Source organism: Aphidius gifuensis, linkage group LG6, assembly GCF_014905175.1.
Source record: "Aphidius gifuensis isolate YNYX2018 linkage group LG6, ASM1490517v1, whole genome shotgun sequence".
Classification (NCBI taxonomy): Eukaryota; Metazoa; Arthropoda; class Insecta; order Hymenoptera; family Braconidae; genus Aphidius; species Aphidius gifuensis.
The window spans coordinates 10,383,415-10,398,667 of record NC_057793.1 but is presented as its reverse complement, the minus strand read 5'-3'; the positions used below and the strand labels follow the sequence as shown (position 1 = coordinate 10,398,667).

General features: G+C 29.1%; 1 non-coding gene across 1 annotated transcript; it reads left to right on the top strand.

Annotated features, from left to right (window-relative positions):
• Positions 1-4,025: 4,025 nt before the first annotated feature.
• Positions 4,026-4,144, top strand: LOC122859942. The gene has a single exon (XR_006374386.1). It is a non-coding gene; the product is annotated as a 5S ribosomal RNA (ribosomal RNA).
• Positions 4,145-15,253: the final 11,109 nt, after the last annotated feature.

The following is a 15,253-nucleotide window of genomic DNA, read 5'->3' as shown; positions in this document are numbered from 1 at the left end:
TCATGTGGATTTATCTTTGACAGCTTGTTGTTCCAAGTGTTATTTCTGTATTTAAAAATTTCATTTGAGATTTGTTTTGTGATTCTATTAAATTCTATTTTATGTTCTTTAATTCTAGTTACTTGCCATTTTCTACGAATTCTATTTTTATCTTTAATCAAATCAATTATGTCACTGGGTAGTTCGTCAATGGTTTGTTTGTGTGTTTTTGTTGGAATGCATGCTTTTATACAGTGTTGGATTATGCTAGTGAATTTTTGTATTTCTTTTTCTATTTTTTCAGGTGAGTTGATATCTTGTGTAATTTTGATTTTTTTGTCGATTAAATTGTGTAATTTTTCCCAGTCAGCTTTGTCATAGTTTAATGAGATCTTGGTATCAGTGGTTCTGTTTTGGTTTTTTAGTGTAAAAAGTATTGGGTTGTGGTCAGATGAAAGTTCTGTTAATACTTGGAGATTCGAGGCTGAGCCAACACATTTGTTCAACCCAATGTCAATAGTGGTTGGTGTGGTACCATTGAACGGATAGTGTGTTGGTTCAGTTGGAAACATAATACAGCAGTTGTTTGTGTTCATACAGTCATATAATATTCTACCTTTTCTATTGTTAATGTGACAATTCCAAGCTTTGTGTCTAGCATTTAAGTCACCTAAGATTATTACTTTGTTACTTATATTTAATAATTTATTTATATCATTGGCTCTGAAATCTTTATTTGGGCTACAATATGCAGCTATTATATGTATATTGCTTAGTAATTTTATGCATATAAATTCTAATGGAACTTTGATATTGTTTTTTATTTCTTTGTAAGGAATATTATTTTTAATTAATACTGCAATACCTCCAGAGGCACTATTATTATCTTTTCTCAAACATTTATAATTCTTAATTTTTAATTTTAGTGTGTTATTATATCTAGTTTCATTGATTAACATAATATCAATATTTTCCCTATTTATAAACTCTGTTAATTCACTTATTTTATTTCTAAGTCCATTTGAGTTCCAGCTACAAATTTTTAAATTAGCCATCAAGTTGATTACAAAATTCAAGTGTTAGAAGAAATTTTTCTGATTTTGATTTACAATTTGTGAGTTTTAATCTAAATTCCCTGACTAGATTTATCATTTCTTTTATATCAAGTTCTTTTTGAAGTTCTTCAAATTCATTTGAAAGCATATTTAAATTTGTTATTGAGTTAACATTGTTACCTTGTGTTGGCTTGAAAGTTAGTCCCCATGGAGTTCTGGTATTATTATTGAGTATGTTTGTGTTTCTATTGGTGCTGGTATTGGTATCGAATTTGTCTTGATGATTAGATGGGCTTTCACTTGTCTTATTTATGTGTTGTTGTCTAGTTGTTTTTAAACTTGGAAATGCTCTTTGGTTATCCAGGTTTGGATAATATGTTGTGTTGTGTTCTCTTCGCTTGGTGTTTTTGGTTTTTGTTGCTTCTAATTGATCAATTCTTTTTTTATATGCAATGCATATTGATGCATTAGCTGGGTGATCCTCTCCACAGTTAACACACTCTGCTGGAGTGTCTTTTGGTTTTGTACATTCACTGGTAAGATGACTTTTGGCACATTTTAGGCATGCAGGTTGTGCATGACAATTCATCGTGGCATGTCCCCAACCTTGACATCTATGACATTGTGTTATTCGTTTTTTGTTGTTGTAATGTTCCCAGCTTATTTTTGTTTGGGCGATGTATGGTATTTTTTGTTTTAAATGATCTAACTGAGTGTTAGATTCAGTGGTTATTAAAAATTTTGTTTCTTTTGTTTTCTTCATGAGAAATATATTTTCGGCTTGTACACCTAATTCTGAAAGTTCAGTTTTAATTTCGTCTGTTGTGACTTGTTGATGTAAACCTTTGATTACATAAGTTCTTTTTCGTTCACCTTTTTGTGTATAAGTGTGGTATGGGATTTTGATGTTTTCGTAGTGTTTGATTAAAGAAGTGAAGTCTTTTTTGTTTCTGGTAAATATTTCAGTGTAGTCACCATGTATTTTGATATTGTATTCATTTTTATTGATTACTTTTTGTATGCCTTCGTGAAATACTCTGAGATCCTTGATGATTCCATGTACTACTAGTGGTGGTGGTCTAGCTTCTTTTTTTGCTGTTTTCTGTGAATTTTCATTACCTTTTTTGGTGTGTTGGTCTTTGGTTTGGTCTTGATCGGTAATCATTTCTTCCTCGTCAGATAAATCTGTGTCAACGTGAGTCTGAAGTGGTTGGTACTTATTTCTTGTTTGTAGTGGCATTATGTTGTTTATTTTTGTTATTTTATTTGATATGGTATCTTGACTTATTGTGCGCTTTCTTTTCTTTTGAGGAAAGTGGAATCCAGCATCTGAATGACTGCTTAAACTTGTTGTGTTTGCGCTCGTAGAGCTGTCATTTTGAGTTTTGAGGTTAGATTCCTCACCTATTTTGATTTTAGCTTGTTAACTTTTTTAATAAACTTAGGTTTAACTTCGTTTTAATTTTAACAATGTTTATGGTCACTGTTTACACAGATTTGTATTATTTTTAGCATCAATATGTTTTATTTTAATGAGATATTATATAAATACGACACATAGGACGAGAACTGGTGCAATCAGGCCGATATGGACGAGAACCGGTGCGGACGAGAACTGGACGAGAACTGGTGTACTCAAGCCGATATGGTCGTTGGCGAATGCAGAAGTTAAGAAATTAGTTTTATTTATAGACATATTAGACTTTTTTTTACTCATAAAGTTTTCTTTAATTGATTCAACAATAATTATATGAGAAAAAAAAACAAAATGCTTTGTAGCGAATGAAAATTGATTCAATAGATATAAGCTCAGCACTTGAGCAAAGTTAGCGGAAAACCCAGCTCTACGTATCTTTAGTGATCAGACGAGACCTAGTGCATTAAGCCGATATAGACGTTGGCGTAAACACCAGAACATTTGATGCCCAGGCATCATTAAGAACCATATTATCATATGCCAACATGATCAACAACATACTAAACAATACTAAACAATACAACAACACTAGCACAACCAATCAACAATCAACACAGTTATAGCCAAGATTGGATTAAAATAATAAATAAAGAACTAGCAGCTAGCATCATACAACAGCTAACAACATCTTTAAAAACCTTATTCTCAAGCCAGCTAAATAGTATGGTAGAAAGACTTGACATTCATAGATATAACATCAATTGTCTCATTGATTCTAATGCAAATATTGACTATTGACAATGAATAACTCAAATTCAATAAACTAAATTAATTATTCATGAATTAATACCAACATGCTAATAAAAAAAAAAAAAAAACCAATAATAAACATCATAATAATATCACAACATATAACATACCATCCTTCATCTTCAAGCACTTTTATTTTTTTTTCTAAATAACGACATGTTGGTTTTACCACTCGGCCTTTTCCAACATTTAAATCATCAATAAAATTTTCACAAATACAATCAGTAATCACAAAAAAAAAGACATCAACAAATCATCCATCAAAAGATAAAACAACCAGTCTGAATTCGAGAATCAAGATGCCTGCTTCCACCAGGCCATGTCTTCAACAAACTCCTCCCTTGTATGTATTGTATAGACCCTTTTTTAAGTTTTTTCTACGTCTCAAATTAACACCAAATAATATGTATTTTACTGTTATCAGAAATAAACTTTAAAAAAAAAGAAAAATATAGACGTTGGCGTTGCTGAAATATTAAAACTAGTTACATATGGCGTCTTTATGTAATGTAGCTGCAATTGTTAATGTACCTTCTCTCAATAGTACAATAGCTCCAACAGAACAAAGCTCCAGTACTTATAGTTGAAACCATATAGTATTGAAAAAAATGTCACACTCGAACTGTTTTAAGCCAAATTTGTCATTTCCAAGTAATTTTTATTCGTCTGTTGAATCAATTAAGAAAACCTCATGAGTGGAGCACCTCAGTAACTGCATGAATTAAAAAAAGTCAGACAAAACATAGTTTTGAATAAAAGCATTCGCCAACGACCATATCGGCTTGAGTACACCAGTTCTCGTCCGATCACTGAAGTTAAGCAAGGCTGAGCGTGGTTAGTACTTGGATGGGTGACCGCTTGGGAACACCACGTGCCGTTGGCATTCATTTTGTCATTTTTTTTTTTGGATTAATTATTTCAGCTGTTTTTCATCAATTTTTTTAACAAGTGAGCCTGCTGATGTTGTTGCAAAAACCACTAGTTTTGTTCGAGGATAACTAGGAACATCATTTAGATAGATGGCGAATGACTTGGGACCCAGAACTGATCTTGTAATCTTGATATCTCGAAAGATATTCGAGACATCAAAATTTTCTCTCTACCATACTTTTTTGCTTAAATTAATGAAAAACAGCTGAATGATATGCCATTGTTGACTGTTTTAAGCTCAAATAATCACTGTTAATTTCAGAGTTAAACTAAAAAAAATAACAAAAATACCAAAAGAAATGCCAACGGCACGTGGTGTTCCCAAGCGGTCACCCATCCAAGTACTAACCACGCTCAGCCTTGCTTAACTTCAGTGATCGGACGAGAACTTTTTTTTTTTTTTTTTATAAATAAATCTTTATTTAATTAACAAATGAATACTATTACATATCTAATTACTATATATATAAAAGTACAAAACAATGTATCTGTATGTTGTGTAGTGACAACTTAACTTCAATGTTAGGTATAAATCTACTGTTATTACATCTTATGCATCAATTTATGTTGTGATTTTTACATGTTTGGTTTCATTTATTATATTATTTAATATTCTTCGATTGCGATTATATTATTATATTAATTATGAATGAAGTGTAGGAAAATTGTTGATTATAAAAACCTACTTACAGAGACGAGAACTGGTGTACTCAAGCCGATATGGTCGTTGGCGAATGTAAAAATTATAAAATTTGTTTTATTCAACTGCCACACTGTTTATGTTTCTAGTAACCCTCCTTAAAAGACTATATATTATATAAAGTATTATATATATACACCTGATTTATATATCAATTTTGATTTATATATACAAACAATATATACAAGTTATATCTAAAATAATTGATTACAAAACATATCATTCACCTGTCCTTTTTATAACTAGAAAATTTTTTTCTGAACGTATCATGTCATCTATAATGTCCAATCCATGTTAAGTCTATTGGAGAATTTTAAAGATTGTATTCAAGCATGTGTTCTTTAGATTGAACCGTTAAAAGTTCGAATTTTCTAAAATTTTCATTTTAGTAGTAAGTGTTCTCGCTATCCATTAATAGTAAGTAAAAAAAAAAGTTTATATATAAAATAAAATGAAAAACAAATTTAAAATCTCTCAATCGAGATGCCATCAATATTTTTACTTTGATATAATTATTAAAAATAAATTCTTATGAGCAAAACTATCAAAAAACCTCATGTATAAACAATGAATGTTTTTTTTTTAGTTGCCTCAATATTCCTGGTGTCTTTTCTATACATACATATTACAATACATAATTACATATACATGAACTAAAAAAAAACTGTAGACATTATTACAAAATTTGGTTGGAAAAATTTATTCAATATAATAAGGTTATTTTTATTATGTATATAATGATTGAAAAATCCCTGAAGCAATTGATTGCATGTATATAATGGCTGGTAACATCACACAGCCATCGTCGTTTGAATTATTATTATCCCAAAGGGTTTTTGAATGTGAATTTTCGATCAAAGTAAATTGCACTTTCAGAATACAGATACACATTGCTTCCTTATACTTACAATATCATGGTATGTGTGATATACAAGTTATATGTTGTTACAATTACATGCTGTACACGATGGGTATAGAAATAAACATGAATGAGACGGTAGAAAGGTAGATATAGAAATAAAGGGACGCATTGGTATGTACTCTTAAATACATACATACCTAGGCATTAAATCACACAAAGGAGATGACCGGTGCTTCTGAATTGTGTAGCGAGGAAGCGCGAAACGTCTTGAAAGGGGTGTGTGATAAAGCCGGACGTCCATTGTTCAGATTCACTGTGGACAATACGTGCAATCACCGAGGCGATGAGCTTGCGTCGATTGTTCCCCTTTTTTATTTCATCCTTTTTTTTTGTTCTTTATATTTTTGCTATCTCCCTTTTTTTTTCTTGCCTTTCTTTTGCCATTCATTTTCACTATTTGTTTCAGTTTAAAAGATGGTAACATTGATCTAATTCATTTTAACAAAAGAAAAGTTTTTTTTTTAAATATGAAAAAAACAAAATAATATTTATGGAGTAATAAATTTATAGATAATATAAAAGAAAAATAAATTATGAAAATAAAAATAAAAACGATAATAAAACAAGTTCTCAACCTGATTTTGACTAAATATTTTGTATATTGAATTTATTTAGTTTGATCAATCAAAGGAGACAGACACACTGTGTATATGACCATCAAGAATAAATGAGCATTAATAAAGTTGGTTTGAAGGCTGTCTTTGAATATATATATCTATACGATATGTGGTAGAATATTTTGGTGAGAGGAGGCAGTCTCCTACAAAACAGAATGGAACAATCAGTAGAGAATCAAGCGACCACTTGTTTCACATGCAGGGACGTTTGGACGCCTCGAAGTGCTTCATAGAAGAACACACAAATACACACCCATAAATATAAATTCACACATATATATATTATGCTCTTTCTACCTCATTATTCTTACAAACAATATATATGTATATTGTATATGAAATATGTCTCATGGTGTATATACGAGTACAATAATTATTCGAATCATTTGCATGTAAATTATAATTTTACACAAAATTCTCATAAACTGAAAATCCATGAAAAGATGTTACCAGCATAAATAATTATTTTGTAAAGTCTAAAATATATAAAATTATTATTTATTTAAATAAAATTGATAAAAAGTCATATATTTTGAATTTGAAATTAATACTTTTATTGTTAAATAATTTTTTAGCATAATTATAATAATATTTCTATTTTTAAATTTGAATTTTCTATCGTTTTTGTTTTTTTCTCCCCTCCCTTAAAGTATTTAAAAAAAATAAAAATTTCCTCCGAAGGGAAGACAGTTGCTGAAGCAAGTGTCTCGTGAAACTTGTTTTGTTTTTTTTTGTTTTGTTTCTTAACAAGAATAATAAGTGAGGTATAAAATTATGTGGTAAAAAATAAAAATCAGTACAATGATAATGTCGTTGTGAGGACATACAAGAAGAAGGTTGGTGGTTATAAAACTGATATAATATTATACGATTCAAGAATGATGTTGGTGAAGAGGTTTGTACGACTAACGATGTTGGGACAGAAAGCACAGGAGCGTATGTATATCGTGAGGCAAATGACAATGCTGTCTGCTTTGGTATTGCTAGTATGCTTGATGAAGTGTCTGGTGTTTTCATGCTGCCATGTTGTACAGGATTTCTCTCATCTCCCTTTTTTAATCGTAAAAACTTGTGGGATAACTATCTTGAATCCCTACAGAGACTCTTTCGTTTTTTCTTTTGTTCTTTTTTAATTTATTTACCTCATCTCACTCATTTCACTCACTCACTTATTTCTGATGCCAGAAACATTTTTTTACTTTATCAACAACATGTCCTTGCACCTTGCAAAAGCTCATGATATAGCTCTTGCAATCTTGATTAATTTTCTATTTCTTTTTCAATTAAAATTATTTTACATAAATATAATTTGCATAATCGCACTTGATCATATTTTATTAGCATAATAATTTATTTACATTTTTATATTAATTGTCTGAAATGGCTTTTTTTTCTTTTAAATCAATTATTATCTGTAATATATTTTGTGTTGTATCACAGTGTCAATAAATTAATTATTTCAAACAAAATCATTTGTAAAATTTTTGAAGATTTTGGAGGAATTTCGTCAATTATTTTCAAAATATTAAATCAACGTGTACCAGTTTGTATCTTCTGAAGTGACATGTTCAATATCACTTAAAAATTATATTTTACAAATGACGTAATCTTTCTTGTTTCTTTGTTCAATTCATTAATGGACCATCGATAAACGATTTTTATTTTCTCCTTTTTAGTGTTGAGAAATAATTGTTAGCATATCCACACACAACTCAAGTATATGTTTGTATATTTAACGTTGTTTGATGACATTTTTTTGTCAAATATTTAACAGTTGTGACATCCTTTTTTTTTTTTTCTTTTTTCCTCGACACAAAACAATGTCGTTTTTATTTCTTCCAATATTACATCGTTCCCATCCAATCGATATACAGCAATTTGATTTAATCAAATTAAATAACTAATCGAATAAAAATAAAATAATAAATAAAAAATAAAATTTTAAATGAGAAAAAACATCTGTATTTTTCCCCATTTCAGTATTAATAATTATTTTATAATTACTTTTTATTTCTGTTTTTAACGATGATCAAATAAAAGTTACCGACAAATACTGCATGTATAAATTTGTAATATTATTAATTTATTATATGAAAAAAAAATTGTATTATATCAATAAAAATCAAATGAAATATAATATTAATAAAACTGGTGTGATGATGAAAAAATAAATATTTTAAAATAACTGAAACATGCATGTGCATTGTAAGAGAGAGAAAAAAAAAAAAAAAAAAAAGCCCTCAGTTGATATTCCAAATATATATTATCAACACACTTAAATGTATCCAGCTCACGCAAGTGCATATACATGTACAAGAGAATCTCGTTCGACGACTCCACTGTCTTTTCTCTTGACTGCATTATTCAACGGTTGCTTCGCTAATTGCGCATTGTATAGCAAATACACTTGTGTGGTACACTCTTTTCCCCTTCTTCATTGCGTACCATTTAAATATCCTATCGACCTGCTATCTTTATACTCACATATATATAAATCTGTACGTATATAATAATAAAAACAACAAAATAGCGTAATTAATTATCAGTCTACCGAGTATTGTTAGACAATAAATAACATAGTGAAATGTTGAATGTGAGGGTTGTAGTTATAAAGGTGGTGGTGGTGGTGATGGTGATTGTAGTAAGCACAAGAGAAACGGAAAGAAAGAAAAAATAAAAAAACAATTTACATTAGCCAATTAAAATATTTATCAAGACAAACAACAATGGATATGCCTATCTTATGTCTCTGACTTAATTTTTATTTTAATTTGCAATCTATTTTATTCTCCTTCTGTTGTTCATTGAGAATTACTCGTTTTTTTTTTTTTTAGTTATTATTATTCAATAATTTGTCTGATGCTATATTATTAATGTTGACTTATCTTATTGTTATTTTTCTTGATTATTTACATGTGGGAAAATTAACAAATTATTATCTTTGCTTTCATTGTTGGCAAGTCTTTATGTTTGCTTTTTTTTCTGCAATTTGTTGTTACTATTTTTTTGCTCATCTTCACTTAACATTTATTACTGACCAATCGTGTCATAATTACCGGCTGTCCATCTCGTATACTGCCCACTTTCTAATGCAAAATCTTGATGCATATAAATTTTACAACTTCCTATATACTTAATTATTATAACTTTTGATTTTTTTCATTTTAAATGATTAATAATTTTTTATTATTTATTCAATGGTATTGTCAATATAAAAAATTCCAAGATTGATATTTTAATCATTTTTTTTTTTTTTTTCCTTGTTATATTATAACATTATAATAATAAAAAATTTTATAATAAAATCGGTTGAGATTCCAGAATAATTACCGGATATTTGCAACATATACCTGTTAATAAATTTTGTGAAACTTGTTACATTAACACTAAATTAAAATTTCTTGTCATATGTATAACTTAAAATTTTTATGTCATTATTTATTAAATTATAAAATATAAATATAATACATAACGGAAATGAATTACTGTAAATTTTCTTTAGATATATAATTAATAATTTTTTTTGAATTTTAAATAAAATTAAATTATAATAATTTTCATTTAAAAACTACTATATTCATAAAATTTATTAGATTATCCATAAATGTGGGTTAAAATGAATACAATTAAAATGATTTATTTATAAATTAAAAAAAATGTCGTTTATATTAGTTCAAGTTCAATGACATTTTTTTTATTTATTTTTTATTATCAACAGTAAACCACTTAAAAATTTGAGTTGGAAAACAAAAATATAGAAATACTTCAACACCATGAATCATTCTTTTTTTTTTGTTTTTTTTTTTTCTGTATAATACAACGAAGCATATCTTTTTTGCTCTCACCTCTTTCAGATATATGCATGGGTTTGTGCAAGTATGTGTATATGTGTCTCTTTGATTTCCGCCGTGAACAGACGCCTTATTTATTGCCAAACGCACAAACAGGCGAATGCAATGCAGAAAAAAAAAATAATAATAATAAAAAATAGCTCTTCAATGTCCCAGAATTGTATTTGTTATACATGAATATATATAATATTCTAGTGCAATTCTTATACATGTTTTCTATCTTTATTTTTTCTCATGCAGGATAAAATCTTTTATCCCTTCATCCCTTTTTTCCTTGCTTTATATGAACCGCTTGTTTTTACACCACGCATTACAATGCGTGTACCATGTATATGCGTGATTCATCGTCAAACAATTCTTCATGACAACGTGACTATTGCTTTAATAAAAAATTAATTTTTTCCTTTTTAAATGTTTATATAGTTAAACAACTTTATACAGTATGTTGAGTGTAGTACTTGTATTAGAAATATCATATGTGGATAATTGTTACTAAGAAAAAATCAACAAGAAACGTGTCTGAAACATCAAAATAAAAACAAATGAAATAAAATATATCGACTAAATTGCATGACTATATAAATTATAATGAATAGAGCGAAACGTTTGATAACTGTGCACTATTGTGTTAAAATAAATCAATATTTAAAAATAGTAAATGCCCAAAGAGAATATAAAATTTTTAATATAAAACAATGACTGAAGTAAAAGCTATCAGAGGATTTAATGGATTGCGAGTATTGAAGTTTGTGATATGGTATATACATAATAAACAAAATTATCAATAGAAACAAAAAAAAAATTTGTTCGTACTGTAGGATTATAATAGTAGTTGAATTGAAAATGAGAAAATGTATTCACTTGAGAAGGTTGTAATATTATATCCCTAAATCAGTCTGTAGAGTATATGTTGGGATGGTTTTGATTGATTTTGAGCTGATTCCCACTCCCTTATACAACGAATGATACAAATAAAACGGACCTTTATGTGTCGACTGAGTCCACGATTTCCACCTCTTTATTTTAAACAACCTCACTCATCCATGTTTTGCCGAGACTGTCACAACTCTGTTTCACTTTTGTGTCTCCTTCTCTGTTTTACCCCCTTGGCTCCTTGTATATAGATGGGTAATCCTTTATAGAGGGATATATATACCGCCTCTGTTTCGCTTCGGTTAAGCTATATAAATAGACGTGGGATGTTTGCAATCAGCATTGGTGGTGACTGTTCTACGTATATCTCATCGAACGAAGCTATATGGCCATTTAGAAATGAGTCTCATCTCTCAGTTCTCCTTTTGACCCTTCTCTGAATAACGCTCTCAGCTCTTGTTACATTGTTCAAATGCATTGATGCTTTTTTTTTCTTCTTTTTTTTATATATATTTTTCTTTTCCTTGATCATTAGTAAGTACAGAAAATTTAATATAAACAAACTTGATAGCTAAACAAAATAACAGATATCAGAAAATCAAATAGAAATGTTTTACTGATATTTTAAACTTTGTAATTTTTTCAATTAACAAGTTATCCTCTTTTAGTTTTTCACTATTGATATTGCAATAAAAACATAATGATAATAATATTGAAGAGTACTTTTCTTCATTGTTTAAATATAATTTTGTCGTTTACTAATTAATGTATCCCTCTATTTTATCTTTCTCTGTCTTTTCATCTTTCTCTTTAATTCTCTTTCCTTCCGCTTGTGACATCAAAGAAGATGTTTATTGGTTCATGTGATACTAAAGAGAAGGTAACGAAGAGGTAACTTGCTATAAGGAAAGCGGTTCAAAGAGTAACAGAGGGTGGCTTATTGGGCGAAGGATGCCAACAACGTCACGGATAAATTATACATATATATACTAAAGAAAAAGTTATATATATAGTATCAGGATCAGTGCAAAAGGTATAACCATAGTATACCTTAAACATCATTTGGGTGTTTTACCACTTTTAACTAGATCATCTATACCTATATTTCGTGCAAGTATTTATCAGTTTTGAGAGACAGAGAAAAACTAAAACAAAAACAACAAGCACCATTTCTACTACTACCAACATCAACCTGCAACTAACTGACTCATCAGCTAATTCAACTTCTGTTGGAGTTTTAAATACAAGTCTGTATTTTATTCGAGTAGTATTTTGTTACCAAATCAGTTATAGTTATCATTGTATATACTTTTACCATCAAACGAAAATAAACTAACGTAACCTGGATAACAAACATCATCAAGTCCAATATTGCCAGAAATACAACTTCTATTTTCTCTAAATGCGACATACATATACCTATATTTCTACGTAGTTATAACTTTGAAACTATACTCGCCTTTGATAAACAAACATAAAATTAAAAGAAAAAAAAAGAAAAAAATTTATATACATACTGGTTTGAATAGAAAAGAAAATAGAGTAATAAATCTTTTTTTGATCTTTCATCTTTATTTTTATAGTCCTGAAGTCGAGTGTTTAAAAATCTGCAGAGTCTGATCTCATTTGATCAATAAAACCGTCTAAATATGCATACAAATACAAATAAACATTTAAATATATATACAACATTACAGTTTATCTGTTTGTTTGACATTTTGGGTCTTCAAATAATGCCCATGATGGTATACAACATAAGCCATTCTGGGTTAATGGTGAGAAAAAGGTTTTGTTAAATGACACAGCATTGGTTTTAAGGGTTTAGGTATAAAGGAGAATGACAACACCTTCACAAGCCTACTCACATGGAATACCAAAAACGGCTCGAGACACAGTGAAAACGCGCAATCTCACTAAATGGATGTCTTGGAGTTTATTCTGGCACCATGTTCGCCAGTAATGAATGCAGGATCAAGCACGTTGTAGCAAGTATACATGAAAGATACAAAAGACAAGAGAGAAGAAAGACTTTGAAAAGGTGTGGAATGGAAACAAGTGGTAACACAGAGAACAGAATAACTGATCAAAATTCTGGGTTGAAACACTTTTTATAAAATCTTCATGTTATCTGATGAATGATAATGATATTATTACTATTATTATTTTTAGAATTAGTCACTATTAAAGTTACTCAATTGTTAAAGTGACTTTTCAATTTTATCAAATATTTATTGATCAATTTATATATGATTAAATATTCAACAATGAAAATAAAAAAATTATTAAATTGCAATAAAAAATATGACAGTTTTGTTACATATTTTTATTGAATGTTTTGGTTGCTTTCTTTTGATCATAAACACAAAAGTAAATAAAAAAAACAATCAATAATATTAAATTTCTATGGGAATATATACTTGTCGTCGTGCGTCAACTGAGTTTTTCTTTTTTTTTCTTTTCAATGTCCAGAATGATGATTAGAACTACTTATATTTCCAATGACAATGAGTATCATAATATTCTTTTTTTGATAAAAAGATAAAAAAAAAAATAATAATGATAATGAAACCAATGCTAATAATAATTTATCTAGATTTGCTTTTGTATATAGTATTCTTTTTAATGTCCCTTGAAGCAAAATTATTTTTAGAATATAGACCGCTGTCCTTATGACATTGATGGGGGTGGTCCCAATGTTTTTTTTATTATTTTCATTTCAGTTATGTCAATAGGCTCAATTTCCCTTTCAATTTGTCAACTCTTCTGTAGTACATGTATACGCTGACGATTTGTCGAATCTCCAAATCCAAAAAGCACCAATAGCCGTGAATTGAGAAGGGGTCAAATTAACATTATTGTTGTGACAAAGATGAGAATAGACGAATAAAGATAGTTACCACATGGTGTATATAAACTATGAAGTCAGAAAACATGTAAAGTTGAAACAGAGGGCGACCAATTCTTGAGTAAACAATTCCTCTTGATGATCGGCTCGTTTGATGTTGCATGATTACCCATCGTAAACAACAATCGTTTGCTTCTCTGTAAAAAAAAATATATATATATATATAACTAAAGTTCTTTTTTACTTTTTCTCTGTTTTCATTATATTATTTGTGTATGTACATTTATTTTTATTATATCAACAAGTCACTGATGCATTGATTGGAAAATTAAAAGCTTTTGTAGATCTTTCAATATTGTTAATATTTACATTACTCAATTTTTTATATTTAATTTTTTATTTCTACTAAATATATACATTTTGGTAATTAAACAGAATGATATAAATATATATACTGATACAGTTGAATGTTATATATAGAAGGAGAACCAGTATGGAGAGAATCTTTGACTTTTGAAGAATGGTTGTGTAGTGCAAGGTGAGGCTAATTATACCGACTTTTCTATATAAAAAATTGGCAATTGAAAGTGGTTTTTACTTTGTGTATAGATAGAAAAAAAAATAACAATAATAATAAAGAAACGAAAAAGGGAAAGAGAAAAGACGAAACGCGCAATAAGAAGCCAAACTGACAATGGGCCGGCGATGCCCAATCATAAAGAGATTCGCTCTGTTCGTGGGCAACGCGTAATCTGAATAAAATATACGATTGAATCGATAGATAAAGGACAATGCTCTTTTGAGCAGTCGGTCCACGAGTCTCTCAAGCCCTACTATCACTATTACCAACATTACCACCACCACCACCATCATCATCATCATCCTCATCATCATCATCACAATATACACGTACATAAATACACTGTATGCTTCCTGTCTCTTTTTTTTTCATTTTCATTCGAACTATATCGCTTCCTGTCGTACACACAAATATCTTTCTTTGTCTTTCATTGAAAATTTCACTAGCCTTGTCTTTTATCATCTAACTTCAAAATCTCTCTCAATTTTATTTCTTTTAACATCCCTCATACCTCTACCTCGCTATTGCCCTGCCAGCCATTCTGCCATTCACCCAGGCCAACTCGATAAAGAGGCTCCTTCTATGCAAATTAAATGCTGTTTCTATAACCATTCGTCCATTCCATTGAGTGAGGCTCGCCCGTTCGCTCACAGTTCTTTGTCATCAAGGTAAAG